We start from the raw sequence: 18,039 nt of genomic DNA, 5'->3' as shown, positions 1-18,039 counted from the left end.
CATTTTGTAATCTCCTTGCAATGTGTTGATCTTTTGTTTTGCATTATAATCCCTTATTCACAAAAAGAATCTTTTATGGGAAAAAAATAAATAAATTATTATTTTTCATCATCTCCCTGCCCTGCCATGCCACACAGCCGATGGCCCCTTTCACGCTGGCTTTCTGATCAGGTCCGTCTGTCATTTTTTCAGGTGGACCTGATTGGACCCTTCAGTCTCTATGGAGTGGCAAGCGGCCGCCATCTGATCCTGTCCGCCAAAAACAGACAGATGGTGGTTCTATTTACCATCTGTCCAGTGAATCGGATTGGATGGCATCGGATGGAAACAGACGGTTCGTTTCCATCTGATTGCCCCATAGAGGAGAATGGGCTGTGTCTGCATAGCAGAGCGGACAGGACCTGTCATCCGCCTGCTCAGCGGGGATCAGCAGAGAGATCCCCACTGAGCATGCGGATTCTGCTTAGCGTAGGCGCCCGTGTGAAAGGGGCCTAAGGTGGCATATGTTACTCTTGGTCACTGGATCTCCTATCACCCCAACCTTGCTGCACTGTTTTTCCCTAGTGAGCCCCTGCACATCACACCATCAAGCCCCGTACACATGGGCCAAATGCTGGGCAAACTCGGCCAGCTCAATAAAAACTGGCCGCCATTTCGACCCGTTTGTATGGCAGCTGGGCCGGCTTCTGTCAGATGAGTATGCTATAAAATCAGCACTCTCACCCAATGGCTGTCCCCCTGTCAGAACACAATAGCTCAGCAGGGGAGATCGCTGTACTAACATCGGATTGTTAGTACAGCGGCTCAGACTTGAGCTGTTAGTTTTTTTCCTTAAACCTGTTGGGATGAACGAAAAAAAAAAAAAATAATGATAGCGTGTACAAGGCTTTACATGGCCTAGTGATGGACAGGCTGTGATGCTGCCTTTCTGCCTTGGGCCTCTGACCTACTGGGGATGGTCCACATGCCTTCTGCTGTGTTTGGTTTGTGGCTGGGGGCTCGAAGTGCTGTGCCTTCCATTCCTTTCACAGGGTTGTGCAAACTATATCACCCAATGCCCAGTACATGCAGTTCTGGGCACCAGCCAGGTGTTTTTTACATTTAGCCCTGCTGTGGGCAAGTAGCGATCTGGCACTTCCAGCTCCAGCACATGCCAATCAGGGGGCCCGGCCAATAATTTATCACTGCGGCCTGCCAATTGGTGGAGCGGATGACAGGAGAGAGACCTGTATTGGTAAATTAATAGCGGGATGTGCTGGTTTTGTGTCCTACAAAGCAGGAAATAAAAACAGTCACATTCCTTAGTTAAAGCACCACAAAATAAACACTTACATGCTACTAGGAACATAGTTAACCCTTTGATTGCCCCTGGTGTTAACCCCTTCCTTCCCAGTGTCATTAGTACAGTGACAGTGTATATTATCACTGGTCACTGTATTAGTGTCACTTTAGATGTCAGTGGCAGTTAGTTCCCTCCTAGTGTCATTGTCATATTGTATGCCGCACTATTGCAGTCCCGCTCTAAGTTGCTGATCGCCGCCATTACTAGTATAAAAAAAAAAAAAGCAAATAACTTCAGTATATATACACACCATAATTTGTAGACTATTTTACTTATTGGGATTTCAACAAAAACATCTTTGTGAATTCAGAAGAAATGAAACGTGCTGCAAAAGGCGTGACGCCAGAAGATACCAAGCAACTGCGAATGACAAATTTCTTTGCAAAGACTTCTTGTTCAGAAAGTGCAGTGCAAAATGTTATTGCAGAATCAAACTGCACAAGAGAAGAACAACCAGCAGAGGAGTCCCCCTTCAACAAGTCACCCTCAAAATGATGGCAGAAGGAAGTTTAAGCAAGATTGAGGCAAAGAACTCACATGGCTTAAATATGACTATAACACAGGTATAGCCATATGTGAGTGTTGTGCCTCCTTCCCTGGCATTGCGGACCACACATCCAAGATTGTGAAAGGGTTTTCAGGACCATTTAAACTGGAGACCTTCAAGAAACATGGAAAGTCACTCCAGCATGAAAAATGTATGAAGGCCAAACATGCCCTGTTGGCTCCAGAAGCAACGCCATTGGCTGTATGCATTCACAAAATGGACCAAGGGATGTTCAACCACATGAAAGTTCTATTCAATGTGGCCTATTATATTGCAAAAAGCAACAAGCCATATACAGACTTTAAAGGTTTGTTAGAGCTAACAGGGAAACTAGGGGTTGCTGTGAGAGAGGAGTATGCAAATGACACGAGATGCAAGGAATTCATCTCACATATTGCAACTGTAATCCGGAAAGAACTCATCTGTGAGCTAAAGGAGGCGAAATATGTTAGTTTGATGCTAGATGGATCAACTGACAAAGGAGGAGTAGAAGAATTAATATTATATGTCAGATACATCAAGAACAATAGGATCAAAGAAGTGATAAATATGGACGCCTGAAGTATTTAGAATGTCTATAGTACCGGCATCCCGAATGGATATGAAGTATAGGGAATTCAAGAATACCCAAGGCCAACCTCCCAATTGGTCAATGCGGGGGGGGGAAGGGAAAGGATAATGAGAGGGAAATGTGTCTGGGACTTTCAAGGTACCGTATTCAACAATAGACAATAGTAAAATCTACAATTTTTATTTGAAAAAACAGAATATTAAAATCACATGACAATAATGTGGATATGATCAGTGTTACCATGTACTCCGAATAATGTAATACATATACAGTATGAGTTTTGCAATCCTGGGGTGGATTTTCAAACTTCAAAAGATGCGCAACCTCGACATGTTTCGTGGTATACCCACTTCTTCAGGAGGATGTTACACACATTAATACTTGCATCTAGTGATAATAATATAATAATTAATAATAAAAATAATATAAACAACAACAATATAGCATAAATAATACAAAGCAGATATGGGAGGAGCCATCTTACCCAGTATTAGGAGCCCAGGTGGATCACAGATCAGAGGACCCAGCCATCATGTGCCTCTCACCGGCAGACATGGGGGACACTATATATAAATTGATTATAGAAGGTATGCATATTTTGTCAGCTGATGTACAATTTAGAAAGATTATCACCACCATCCCAAAGAAATGAGAAAAAGAAATGTGAGGAGAAAAAGGGAAATGAGGAAGGGAGGGGGGAGAAAAAAGAAAAAGGGAGGGGAGGGGGGGAAGGGGAAAAAGGGGAGGGAAAAGAAGGGGGAGAAAACGGGGAAAAAGGGGGGGGGGACAGGGAGAGGGGTGAAAACAAAAGAAGAGCAAGATGTAGGACAAGAAAAGGATGGGGGGATTTGATGGTGACCTGGATAGGTGACAAAATAAATAGATAAAAAGGAGAAGCCACCAATCACCCAGCGAGAAAGCACTATGGTGTTATACAGGTCATGTTTGTATATGTCTATAAATAGACAGAAAACATACCCCAAACAGCCCGAACGGAGCCACCCGCTGATGAGGTAGGTAAATAAAACCAATCCAAACCGATTTCCAACCTGGACAAGGGCCCGAGAATGAGGGGTTGTGTAAGAGCACTGTATGGATAATATAGTGCTGATAATAATAGCTGTTATACCCCTCTTGATGGTAGGGATTCGAAAGATGATTTGCTTAGAACTCAGACCTGCTTCCCTAAGCCAGGGGGAGCGCAGGGGATAGCCAACCTAAAGAACATATAGCAGATATAAGCATAGCCTAGCCTTACATATCCATGTATAAGGCCAAAAAATGGTACGACAATGTAATATTTTATCATCTAAGTTTGTCTTACCCTCTGGGGTCCTGAATTTGGTGTGTCCAGGTGGAAGGTGAGGAATAATAGCGTCTTTTTATGTGTCCACCTAGTGGGCGAACGTCATCGCGCTCCAAAAGGGGGCGTGACGTCAGACCGCTCTGACCACCATAGGCCGCGCAGGCGCGAATGATCGCGAAAGCGCGGTATCACCGTAAAATGACCGTGACACTGACTGGGCGTAATGTAACGCCCCCAGACTATGGGGTCACATGTCCGCCAGTGAGAGTTGGCCCCGCCCGCAGAAACGGATCCAGCCGAGGCTCCTAATGTGAGAGATGGAAACAGATAAAGCAAGGATTAAATATATAACAGAATAATGCTATGCCCCATAAAACAAATTATATAGATCTTTGAGAAGTGGAGTATATCATATTATGCATATACATGTTATTACAATTAACGCAATACAAAAAATATTCATAATAAAGAAGCACCAACCTGAGGTGGTCAAGTTCTTTGCCCTAGATGTCATCCCTGAAAATCCCAGGGGTGGCAACTGGGACAGGGAGCTACTACAGTGCGAAACCCGGTGGATAGAGAGACTAAATGCTGTAGTCCCCCCGGGGATAAATGAAGTAAATAGTTACAAACCCTTTCTGTAACTATCCATATATGCCAGGAATTATTTCTTCGATATTCGGATGTCATCTCTCAGATATCCGGATATATATTTTTATGACCGATTCACTCTCTCCTTTCCTTTCATTCTCCCTTTATATATTTTTTCGTTTATTTGTATATATGTTTTTACCCTACATTTTTCATTCCCTCCCTCACACCTTTCTCTCCCCCCCCCCTTTTTTTCTCTTTATCTTTCCTTTTATCCCATTCACTTTCCCATTGGAAGACCCAAACAACGATTATCAAAAATGACCACTAGATGGTGCTTCTTTATTATGAATATTTTTTGTATTGCGCTAATTGTAATAACATGTATATGCATAATATGATATACTCCACTTGTCAAAGATCTATATAATTTGTTTTATGGGGCATAGCATTATTCTGTTATATATTTAATCCTTGCTTTATCTGTTTCCATCTCTCACATTAGGAGCCTCGGCTGGATCCGTTTCTGCGGGCGGGGCCAACTCTCACTGGTGGACATGTGACCCCATAGTCTTGGTGCGTTACATTACGCCCAATCAGTGTCACGGTCATTTTACGGTGATACCGCGCATGCGCGATCATTCGCGCCTGCGCGGCCTATGGTGGTCAGAGCGGTCTGACGTCACGCGCCCTTTTGGAGCGCGGTGACGTTCGCCCGCCAGGCGGACACATAAATAGCGCCCGCCGCCAACAATGGCTATTATTCCTCACCTTCCACCTGGACACACCAAATTCAGGACCCCAGAGGGTAAGACAAACTTGGATGATAAAATATTACATTGTCGTACCATTTTTTGGCCTTATACATGGATTTGTAAGGCTAGGCTATTCTTATATCTGCTATATGTTCTTTAGGTTGGCTATCCCCTGAGCTCCCCCTGGCTTAGGGAAGCAGGTCTGAGTTCTAAGCAAATCATCTTTTGAATCCCTCCCATCAAGAGGGGTATAACAGCTATTATTATCAGCACTATATTATCCATACAGTGCTCTTACACAACCCCTCATTCTCGGGCCCTTGTCCAGGTTGGAAATCGGTTTGGATTGGTGTTATTTACCTACCTCATCAGCGGGTGGCTCCGTTCGGGCTGTTTGGGGTATGTTTTCTGTCTATTTATAGACATATACAAACATGACCTGTATAACACCATGGTGCTTTCTCGCTGGGTGATTGGTGGCTTCTCCTTTTTATCTATTTATTTTGTCACCTATCCAGGTCACCATCAAATCCCCCCATCCTTTTCTTGTCCTACATCTTGCTCTTCTTTTGTTTTCACCCCTCTCCCTGTTCCCCCCCCCCCACTTTTTCCCCATTTTCTCCCCCTTCTTTTCCCTCCCCTTTTTCCCCTCCCCTCCCTTTTTCTTTTTTTCTCCCCCCTCCCTTCCTCCCTTCCTCATTTCCGTTTTTCCCCTCACCTTTCTTCCTTTCTTTTTCTCATTTCTTTGGGATGGTGGTGATAATCTTTCTAAATTGTACATCAGCTGACAAAATATGCATACCTTCTATAATCAATTTATATATAGTGTCCCCCATGTCTGCCGGTGAGAGGCACATGATGGCTGGGTCCTCTGATCTGTGATCCACCTGTGCTCCTAATACTGGGTAAGATGGCTCCTCCCATATCTGCTTTGTATTATTTATGCTATATTGTTGTTGTTTATATTATCATTAATTATTATATTATTATCACTAGATGCAAGTATTAATGTGTGTAACATCCTCCTGAAGAAGTGGGTATACCACGAAACATGTCGAGGTTGCACATTTTTTGAAGTTTGAAAATCTACCCCAGGATTGCAAAACTCATACTGTATATGTATTACATTATTCGGAGTACATGGTAACACTGATCATATCCACATTATTGTCATGTGATTTTAATATTTTGTTTTTTCAAATAAAAATTGTAGATTTTACTATTGTCTATTGTTGAATACGGTACCTTGAAAGTCCCACACACATTTCCCTCTCATTATCCTTTCCCTCCCCCCCCCCCCCACCCCCCATTGACCAATTAGGAGGTTGGCCTTGGGTATTCCTGAATTCCCTATACTTCATATCCATTCGGGATGCCGGTACTATAGACATTCTAAATACTTCAGGCGTCCATATTTATCACTTCTTAGGATCAAAGAAGTATTTCTATCAATCCTACCTCTTGAAATGGCAACGGCAGATGGGTACTTAGAAACCATCACTAAAGAGCTGAAGACACATGGTCTTTTAGATTGGCCTTTTTCAAACCAGCTGATTGGAATTGGTACAGATGGTGCTGCAAGCATGATTGGAGCTGAAAATGGACTGGTACAGAAAGTACGTCAAAATATCAGTCATGTCATTGGCATTCAATGTGTTAAACAGATTAAATTTAAGTGTATTAAGCTCTGTGAAAGAGGGAAAATGCATTGATGACCTTGACTCTGTTTTAAAGAAGCTGTACCAATTTTACCAGCATTCACCCAAGAGAATGCGACAGCTAAAGCAGGTAGCTGAAAGTTTTCATTAAAAAATCCAGAAATTTCAGTACTTGCATAACATAAGATGGGTGTCAAGCAAAGTTAGTGCTCTCTCTGCACTTGTCAAAGATTGGAAATGTGTGACAGTCCACCTGGAAAGTGTTGCTGCAGAAAAAGACACTGCTTCTGCAGTTGCACATGGTTTGTTGAAAAAACGAACTGATTTTAAATTTGTTCACATGCTCCATTGTCTGCTTGACTACCTAGAAATTATTAAGAACCTCTCCCTTTTATGTCAAAGGGAAGAGCTTTTCTTAAGCACAATTGAGTTGCATGTGAAAAACACTATTTCTTCTTTAAAATCTCTCAAAGATGTGCCACAACAGTATGAGGAGAGATTTCTAACTGGAACATCACTCAAAGGACAGTATCAAGATGTACAGTTGCATTGACTCAGTAATACTGCAACTTCTTTGATCCAGCAGGAAAAGGACAAATTGATTCAGTATGGTGTAAAATATCTAGAAGAACGATTTCTCATTCAAAGGAATATTGAACGTTCCACTGCAGTGTTTGATACCTTTGCCTGGCCATCAGGAAAAGCACTACAAGACTATGGTGTTGATGACATTACAACATTGGCTCAGCATTTCCAGAAACAACTCTCACTGCCTGAAATGCATGATAAATGCATGCATGCAATCCACAATGAGTGATATGAATTTAAAGTCCTTGGAAAAGGAAAGAAACTGAGTGAACTTCTGGATTTGGCACTCTCCAACACAGACAGATTTCCAGTTTTGGGAAACTTGTTGTCTATAGTGTCTGTGTTGCCTGTCTCAACCGCATGTTGTGAGAGAGGATTCAGCTTAATGAACTTTGTAAAAAATAAGTTCAGATCTTTAATGCAGCAAGAAAGTTTAGGCGATTTGTTGATGACCAACATGAATGGACCATCAGTGAAGGATTTTGATCCTGCAAAGGCTGTTGACCATTGGTACTTTAATTGCAAAAGTACAAGGCATATTCATGGCCACAAAAAGCCAAGTGAAAAAAAATGACATTTCATTAAACAGCTGGTGTGTCACATCAGAATATATTCATTATCTACACAAAAGCTAAATGCCTTTGATGTTTGGTTCTAGTCGTCTTTATGTTTAAATTTAAGATCGGTTGTTTTCGTCATTGAAAATAAAGCTTTGTTGTTAAAAAAAAAAAAAAAAACTGGCTCCTAACTTTTTTAGCTGACTCCTAGATTCCAAACAAGTTTGTCAAGCTCTGATATACATCAATAGATTCCATTTTTTTCTCTCTCTCCCCTGGATCGCCCCTTCAAGTGATACAGAGCTCGATCGCCGCACCTGATGTGCCTGGTGGTGGGACACAAATTCTCCTCGATAAGGTTCCGGAGTTCTCAGCCCAGTGCACCTGCGCCCCAACCAGCTGGCTGGCCGCCACTGCGCATGGGCAAGCGGCCCTGCTGGAAGGCTGTAGATGGTAAGGGAGTGAAGAGCGGGACGATGTTGCATTCTTACTTGGTTGCTATGATGACACATTTTGGAGATGGAGCCTCCTTCCTCGGGTCACGCCCACACTGATACCCAACCTCCTTTTATTAGAAGTAACCCCTCCTATGCCCCTCTTCTTTAAGGGGCCATGCCAGGGAGAGTTTAACCACAGAAAGGGGGTATAAAGGGCTGGAAAGAAACCTTACAGTCAAAGATACAATCAATTATCCTAATAGGTAGATTCATTTAAAAACATTTAATAACTTTAAAACCATGTTTAAAACTTGTTAAAAGATCTTTTGAAAACCTTTTTTAGTGGCGAGGAATTTATAATACTTTAACGTGTGAAGGTAATGACCAAAAAAAAAATATATATATTTTTAATTGAGGATCTATAAATACAATAATTTTCAGATGAGGATACTGACCTCTAGTTCTTCATTCAACCCCAATGGAGACATCTCTAGCCTACACAACCGTGAAAACCTCTCCCCCTCAGGTAGAGACACTGGTATGGCCTCCATACCAAACAACTCCACACTTCCTGTGCAGCCTCCATGCTCCTCACTAAAATGCAGAGGAACACTATGTATCTTTTTTCTGCTCTATATAGCGACGGTGTTCACCAAACCTAGCACACATGGCTTGGACTGTCCTTCCTACATAAAGCAGAACACATGGGCCCTTCAGACCATAGACTACGAACTGAGTACTGAAACAGATGAACTGTTGGATTTTAAAGGACCTTCCATTCTTCTGGAAGAACATTTGTTTCCCATGGTCAATAAACAAACAGGCCTTACATCTACTAAGCTTACACTTGTAAGATCCTGACATGTTCAGAAACATGGGGATGTCTTTAACCTGTCGTTGTTTAACCTTAACTCTACTTGGTGCAACCATGCTCTTCACATTATTAGCTCGTCTGAAGACAGCTTTGGGCCTCTTTGGGAGTACACGGCTAAGAGTCCTGTTCCAAAATAAGCCAATGTTTCTGGACAGCCTTCTTAACCACCTCAGCCCCGGAAGGATTTGCCCCCTTTCTGACCATGCCCTATTTTGTGATGTGGCACTGTGTTACTTTAACGGACAACTATGCGGTCGTGCAATGCTGTACCCAAACGAAATTTACGTTCTTTTTTTTCCCACAAATAGAGCTTTCTTTTGGTGGTATTTGATCACCTGAAAGATTTTTAATTTTTGCGCTATAAACAAAAAAAACAAGCAACAGTTTGAAAAAAAATATATATATATATATATATTTCTCACATTCTGCTATATGACATTCCAAAAAAAAAATTAAAAATTAAAAGATCCAAATTTTTTAACATTTTATGCCAATTTGTTTTCTGCTACATATTTTTGGTAAAAAAAAAAAATCGCAATAAGCGTATTTTGATTGGTTTGCGCAAAAGTTATCACGTTTGCTAACTACGGGAAAGATTTATATCATTTTTGTTTTTGTTTTTACTAGTAATGGCGGCGGACTGCGACATTGCGGCGGACAGATCGGACCACTAACTGACATTTTTTACACTTTTGGGGGGACCAGTGACATTACTACAGTAATCAGTGCTAAAAATATGCACTGTTACTGTAATAATGACACTGGCAGGGAAGAGGTTAACTTTATGGGTGATCAATGGGTTAAATGTATGCCTCATGCTTACTGACGTCTGGATATGCTCTTTTTAATACCCTTTGTCTATAAATGTTTTCATTAGGACTTTTGCCTGGGACAAGTACTCCATAGTGTGCAATTCTTACGCAACCGAAATAACTGACTATAAGGAATATTATCCTTCCACTTAGAAAGATGACAGCTCTTTCGATGTAGGTAGAAATTGCCCGCTGTCTCCTTGAAGTGTGTCCTGGAAACTATCTTGCCATCTTGATTCCAGGATAACTCTAGATTCAGAAAAACCAAGGAGTGCATGTCTACAACATGTATGAACTTTATACCAAATGGGTTGGCATTACAGTATGATAGAAATTTACCCACTGTATCTAGAGAGCCATCGCAGATGAGCACGTCATCAATATATTGTCCAAAGAAAACTAGATGTTGAGCAAATGGGTTCTGGGTCTAGATGTTGCATTTCTCCCAAAAGCCCATAAACAGGTTGGCATAGCAGAGTGCAAAGTGTGCATCCATAGCTGTGCCTGATATCTGCCTTTAATATGTGACCTTCTACCACTTGTAAATGGCGGGACAAGGATTCCACCCGTCTATCCATGGGGTCCGCAAAATTTGGAGACTCTTACATCGGTACTAGAGTCACTTTATTCAACCTGGACACCGGGGGATCCACTTTTGGTGGTACAGTCCACCTAGTGGACACTGCCTCCACAAAGGGGTAACAGCATACAAAACGCTTAGGCACCACTAAAGTGCTTAATGTGCCGCTATTGTTCATCCACAATAGTATGAAACAATTCTGGCCAAAAGACACCTGCGTACCCGGCGCTGTAAGTTCATCAGCAAATTTTAAAGTTTTCCGTACTGAAACTATCAGAGCTTCCACCAAAGCGCGTTCCCGTGCGGCGGCTGATGAGGACAGGTCCCCTTCACCGTCCGAATGTAGCAATACCGACCCCTCAGGGTGATATGCTTCTGCGGCGGCCACGTCTATCTCAGAGTCCGAAGAACCTGCAGATGGAGGTGAGGGCGGAGGGCGTTTGCGGCTGGCAGCACTAGCAATGACAAAATCTACCTTAGACATCAAATTTTGCAAAAAAAACTGCAATCTCAGGCTGAGACTGAGAACCAGAAGGTCCCGCAATCGCTCCCAGGGGGTCTGCAGGTGAAATATTCTGGGACTCCATGTTACATTTTTTAAAATAATTAGGCAGTGTCTCTTTAAGACCGCCAAAAACACGGTCCCACCGCTATAAGTGCGGGCTCACAATCCCTGGTTATTATAACATAATAGCAGAGTGAATGAAGAAAAACCCACAGGGAACCCCAGGAAAACATTACCAGACCACACAGGAGACTTCCAGCATGATCTGTGCAAAAACAAAACTGACACTGACTGTACAGGAAGAGGAAAAGAAAACGCAGCCTCTATATTTTAAAAAAACATGCTGCATGCCTGTCCAGCCTATGGACCTCAGGAAAATGGCCACTCATGCATTCTCAATGAGGAATTATAGAAAATGGCTGCCCATAAAAACTAATGGGGAAATAAAAATCATGATCCACAGCAAAATGGCGCCCCCCACGGCGCACCATGCGGTCTCCAGGACCCCTAAAAGGGGGCCCAGAACAATAGGCATCAGAAGGTCCCTGCCCAGGGGCCCACACAGGACAAGTCACCCCCCTCAAAAGAGCGCAACAACGGCCGCATTATTACTGACCCCCCAAGGTAAAACCTGCTAGGGGTAGGGGAATGCCGAGGGGTACACAGGACTGGTCCTCCGAGGTGCCAGAGGAACTGAGGGAGCCCCTAAGGTCCGACTATTCCAGGGGAGGACCCATGTTCGCCCCGAGACCACCGGGGGTTTTTGGATGGGAAAATTTACTCAGCATACCATGGTACCAGTTGGGCGCTATTCTGAAACAGATCACCTCCCACCCAGGATGGGGGTGCTGTCAGCCAAGGGGAAGCTGCGACTCAGGGCACTCCAGGTCATGTGTGTCCCAGCGAGACGGTTCACTCGCAGGCTCGCCCCCATCCATCAGGGCACTGTCGTGATGAGGCCTAGTTCTGGACTATAACCTGCTCACGCTTGCTGGCCAGGCTGGGAGACCTTAAGTATCTAGATTGTCCAGTGCGAAACCTGAGCCAGCTGTTGCTTGTAGTTCCTCTGGACCTTGGTCCTCAGGAACTAACTAGTGAAAATAAAAAATCACAAACTAACAAACTTTTCTATAATAGCTAAGACCAAAGTCCCAGCAGGAAGCTTGTTCCTATTCCTTAAACTAGGCAGAAAAAAACGGGTTGATGATAGCAGGGTGTGTGGGGTTATGCCTTCAGGGGCAACCCCCATAGAGGTGGTTAGGCTTTTTTCCTGCCTAGTGCCTATTCCTGATAGGAGAATCATAACCCTTTAGTCTCTGACTAGATGGAGCTGTGTCTGGTGATGAACGATAGAGAAAGAACAATTTTAAAGTGTCTCTTTACTGGACTTTTAAAAGCTTTATCCCACTCATCACAATCACACCTTATTCATGTCATCAATTTCGGCAGCACCTATTTATTAGTTTGCAACTATTTTCAAGGATGAAGCTCAAAGGGCAAAATTAGAGTCAAAATATCCGATGAGCACATTGAGAATTCATTGAGAATTGCTACTACATCCATTAAACCAGATATTAATGTATTAGACCAGGAATGTGCAAACTTTCTAAACAAAGGGCCATTTTACTGTCCTTCACACTTTAAGGGGCCCAGACTGTGAAGAGAGAGAAAAGAACATTTTTCTGGCATCAGTGGGAGTAAACAGTGCCCCATCTTTGGTATGAGGGGGAGGAATAGTGCTGCATTGCTGGTGTCAGTGACTCTCCTCTGTCAGTGGGCAGAATAGTGTCTCAAATTAGTGGGATGAAAAGTGCCCCCAAGGCAAGATAAAGCAAGCAATGGACCGCATCTGGCCCCCAGGCAACAGTTTGGAGATCCTTGCCTTAGATCAAAAGCAGCGTCTAATATCGCACTAGTTATGTGTTGCCCTTTTTTACAATAAAAAAACTTGATTTTTTGTCTTACTGTAAAATCCTTTTCTCTGAGGTTCACTGACGGACACAGCTCCATGTCTTCTAGACCATTAGGCTTTATGCTGCTCTCTCTAGGAGTAGGACTAGGCGTAAACCTTTTTGGTTACACCCCTGAGGCAGTCCCAGAGGGTATACAATCACTTCCTGCTATAGGAATTCAGTTTGTAACAAGCAGTGTCAGAAGAACACATAACTCAACCCCACAGAGGGGCGGGGGCTGTGTCTATCAGTGAATCTTAGAGAAAGAGATTTTACGGTAAGACAAAAATCCAGTATTCTCTTTCGTTCACTGATGGAAACAGCTCCATGTCTTCTAGACCATTGGGATGTCCCAAAGTAGTATCAATATGAGAGGTGGGAAAAACACAGCAATACATAGAATTCTCAACAAAGCTAAACAAAGCCAACCAGGTAAAAACAGGAGTTCAACTAGTAACAACTGGAGCTCCCCACCAGTAAAAAAAATTACACCCTCAAGAAGCAGAAGCCTCTGCAACCACATCCAAAAATGCCAGTGCATCCACCTTATAAAACTTGTGAATGTGTGTGTAACGGACCGTTTCAGCAGACAAGGGGTTAAAATCCCTTTAGGCGATATGCCCCTTTCTGAGAGATAGGCACAGCTACTTGCAGGACACCAAACTCCCAAACTGGAAACCAAGGAACGATGCAAACAGTGTAGCTGGAACCTTATGAATGCTGCATACAGCTGAATAGGAAAAACCATATGGATGGTTTACACTCCTAGCAGTCAGACTGGAACGGCATACAATAAATCCCCCCAATAACGAGACAAAGCTCCGAGTTGAGGGTAAAACAGGAACAACATTTATTGGAAGAACACAGCACACTTTTATACAGAATTTGTAACATCCTTCCCCCAACAACCGCTTTCCCATTGGTCAATTGCACAGTACCTGCAGTTCCCAATAAGGTCCTCTCCAGCCATGCAAATGAGGGCTTGAAAATGAGTCAGCAGTGATTGGTCAGATAGTTTGACCAGAAGGGCTGCCATGCAAATGATGACTTGAAAATTAGTCAACAGGGATTGGTCAGATAGCTTGACCAGAAGTCTGCCATGTGCAAGGAGACAGAAGCCCCAGGGGGCAATCAATGTACACAATAGTCAGACACCGAACAATGGTTCCCTAACGCTATAAACAAAAAAAACAAGCAACAGTTTTGAAAAAAATATATATATATATATATATATATATTTCTCACATTCTGCTATATGACATTCCAAAAAAAAAATTAAAAGATCCAAATTTTTTAACATTTTATGCCAATTTGTTTTCTGCTACATATTTTTGGTAAAAAAAAAATCACAATAAGCGTATTTTGATTGGTATGCGCAAAAGTTATCGCGTTTGCTAACTACGGGAAAGATTTATATCATTTTTATTGTTTTTTTTTTTTTTTTTTACTAGTAATGGCGGCGGACTGCGACATTGCGGCGGACAGATCGGACCACTAACTGACATTTCTTACACTTTTGGGGGGACCAGTGACATTACTACAGTAATCAGTGCTAAAAATATGCACTGTTACTGTAATAATGACACTGGCAGGGAAGAGGTTAACTTTATGGGTGATCAATGGGTTAAATGTAAGCCTCATGCTTACTGACGTCTGGATATGGTCTTTTTAATACCCTTTGTCTATAAATGTTTTCATTAGGACTTTTGTCTGGGACAAGTACTCCATAGTGTGCAATTCTTACGCAACCGAAAGAACTGACTATAAGGAATATTATCCTTCCACTTAGAAAGATGACAGCTCTTTCGATGTAGGTAGAAATTGCCCGCTGTCTCCTTGAAGTGTGTCCTGGAAACTATCTTGCCATCTTGATTCCAGGATAACTCTAGATTCAGAAAAACCAAGGAGTGCATGTCTACAACATGTATGAACTTTATACCAAATGGGTTGGCATTACAGCTCCCGAACTGGAAACCAAGGAACGATGCAAACAGTGTAGCTGGAACCTTATGAATGCTGCGTACAGCTGAATAGGAAAAACCATATGGAGGGTTTACACTCCTAGCAGTCAGACTGGAACGGCATACAAAAAATCCCCCCAATAACGGGACAAAGCTCCGAGTTGAGGGTAAAACAGGAACAACATTTATTGGAAGAACACAGCACACTTTTATACAGAATTTGGAACATCCTTCCCCCAACAACCGCTTTCCCATTGGTCAATTGCACAGTACCTGCAGTTCCCAATAAGGTCCCCTCTTCAGCCATGCAAATGAGGGCTTGAAAATGAGTCAGCAGTGATTGGTCAGATAGTTTGACCAGAAGGGCTGCCATGCAAATGAGGACTTGAAAATTAGTCAACAGGGATTGGTCAGATAGCTTGACCAGAAGTCTGCCATGTGCAAGGAGACAGAAGCCCCAGGGGGCAATCAATGTACACAATAGTCAGACACCGAACAATGGTTCCCTAACGAGCCCTCAATACACATTACTCTGAGTGTCAATACATCCCTTAGCAGACAACAGGTGAGGTCATTAGCACACCTGACAATAGCTGAATGGAAAGCCACCTCAGACCAAAAGCAACATTGTTTAGTCAGCCCGTCTCCACATTGAACTTCCTGTAATGACCATATTAGGAGTTGACTTCCTGTTCAGAGACCTCATTTCAAATGGGAACAACAATCTTCATATTACAAGGGAGACATTATTCTTGAATATGACTGTCCCATTTGTAGTAGTCCAAACCATACTGTCAGTGTTCACCACCCTCCTGGTCACCCTGCATCCATAACAGATGCAGGGTGACTTAAACATAAGAAAGCCACACAAGGCTGGACATAGTGCCTCCCAACCTCTTTAAGGAATTTGGGGTCCACAACCCCCATGCCCAAAGTGACTTCTGTCACAGTGTGTACAGACGATCACATAGCCGTCTTGCACACCTGAACCACTGACACTTAAAAACTGAAGGCCCAGGAGGCACTAAGCGCCCTCGTAGAATGCGCTTTAACAGGGAAAGGAGGAACCTGACCCTTGAAAATGGTCGCAGCAGATGCGGCCTGCCCCTTACGAGGTCCATCTGTAAGAACAAAGAATCGGATTTTTGAATCGGTTCGGTCAACGTCAACTACACCCAAATCGCCCTGACCACATCCAAGGAATGTAAGGCAATTTCCTTAGGATGTTTTGGCTTAGGACATAAGGACACTAACACAATATCTTCATTCTAATGAAACCCAAGACAACCTTAGGAAGGAATGCCTGACAGGGTCGCAACACCACTTTGTCCCTATGAATCACCAGGTAAGGTGATCGACAGGACAACACAGCCAACTCCGTCACTCTACGTGCGGAAGTAATAGTGACTATGAAGGCTACCTTCTGCAACAGAGTGAGCAGAGGAAAATCTAGAATATTTTTAAAGAGAGGCTTTTGAAGCACCGACAGTACCAAACTGAGGTCTCATGGAGGCACCAGAGATCTCACCAGCGGAGCCAGATGGCGAACTCCCTGCACAAAAGTGTGAACCAAAGGCTTCGCCACCAATGGCCATTGAAAAAATATGGCCAAATCAGAAATCTGGCCCTTGATGGTGCCCAGAGCCAATTGTTGATCTACACCTAGTTGTAAAAACTCCAACAGGTGAGACACAGAAAATAACCTGGGAGAAACCCCCTGAGTGTAATGTTCTGGTACCTCTGGTACCCTTATTCCACTTTCCATTCCGTGTATGCGTCCCACCATTCTCTTCTGGTAGGTGCGCATACACCTTTAAGACCGATGCTGTCATCACTGAGCGCCGCAGAGCGGCTATTTCAACCGCTGGCGTTCTCACTCACATGTTCGTTCAACCTGCCTTGCATCTATGCTTACAAGCGTGTCTCGCTGTGGAACCTCGCTACAGATCCCTGTATCTCACTACCAGGATCACTTCCTCAGACCCGAACCTCGCTACTGATCCCTGTATCTCGCTACTGGATCACTTCCTCATCACCGGACCCTTCTACTACTATACTATAGTGATAAGTACCCCGCAGGGGAAACCTCCATAACTTACACTACTACTATTGCATTAAGGACTGTTACTACCTATCCATACTATCCTATCATCTGCACTGTTACATAGATTGCTAGCTCTTGAGACTACTACCATCTATCATCTGCACTGCTGCATAGATTGCTAGCTCTCCTGTCTACTACCATCTATCATCTGCACTGCTGCATAGATTGCTAGCTCTCCTGTCTACTACTATCTATCCTTGCACTGGGTTAGTCTATCCTGTATTTGTCATCTGCTGTCCTCACCACCTGTTAGCATACTCGATACTAACCTATCTGCATTCCTAAATACCATCTTGAACTCTCCTGTACAAACCTATCAAGTGCTTACCATCCTTGTCACTGTTCACACCTGTCCCTTCAGCACATCACCTTCATACTATCATATACATCCTATCACTCCAGGAACATCTCATTGAGTGTGTATATATCTGTATGTTGAAGCTGACAGGCCCACGGTGATGAGTCCTGGAGAGTTGGATCTGGTATTCAACACATCTCTACATGACTACTGAGTGGAGATTTTGCAGCTGTAAATCCAGCCTATAACAAAAACGCAGGAGCGTTACACTGAGACTCACACCAAGTAATGTATGCCTTCCAAACTTGATGATAAACCTTCTTGGAAGTAGATTTCCTAGCTTTCAACAGCGTAGCAATTACTGACTCCGAAAGCCCTCTGTCCTTCAGCACCTGACTTTCAATAACCAGGCCGTTAAATCCAGTGACTGTAAAGCAGGATGGAAGATTGCTCCCTGAGACAGAAGATCTTCCCTGAGAGGAAGTTTCCAAGGGACATCTGCTACCAGCCTTACCAGGCTTGCATACCAAGAAAAGCGAGATCAGTCTGGTGCCACCAGAATGACTGGAATCCCTTCCACCTTAATTCTGTGTAGCAGTCT

The 18,039-nt window shown here is 43.2% G+C and overlaps 1 protein-coding gene and 1 pseudogene across 2 annotated transcripts in view; one reads left to right on the top strand and one right to left on the bottom strand.

Moving 5' to 3' along the window:
• The window catches only part of DMC1 (DNA meiotic recombinase 1), a gene marked incomplete at its 3' end in the record, with an annotated part of 785,302 nt that overhangs the window by 340,188 nt on the left and 427,075 nt on the right, over window positions 1-18,039 (bottom strand). The window lies entirely within an intron of this gene.
• Window positions 1,658-7,932, top strand: LOC309561166 (zinc finger protein 862-like; annotated as a pseudogene). Its single transcript has 2 exons — window positions 1,658-2,419; window positions 6,542-7,932. The product of its transcript is annotated as a zinc finger protein 862-like (transcript).

This window comes from Pelophylax lessonae (assembly GCF_965119305.1).
Source record: "Pelophylax lessonae genome assembly, chromosome: 8".
NCBI classification, from domain to species: Eukaryota; Metazoa; Chordata; class Amphibia; order Anura; family Ranidae; genus Pelophylax; species Pelophylax lessonae.
This window is presented reverse-complemented; position numbering and strand designations above follow the sequence as displayed.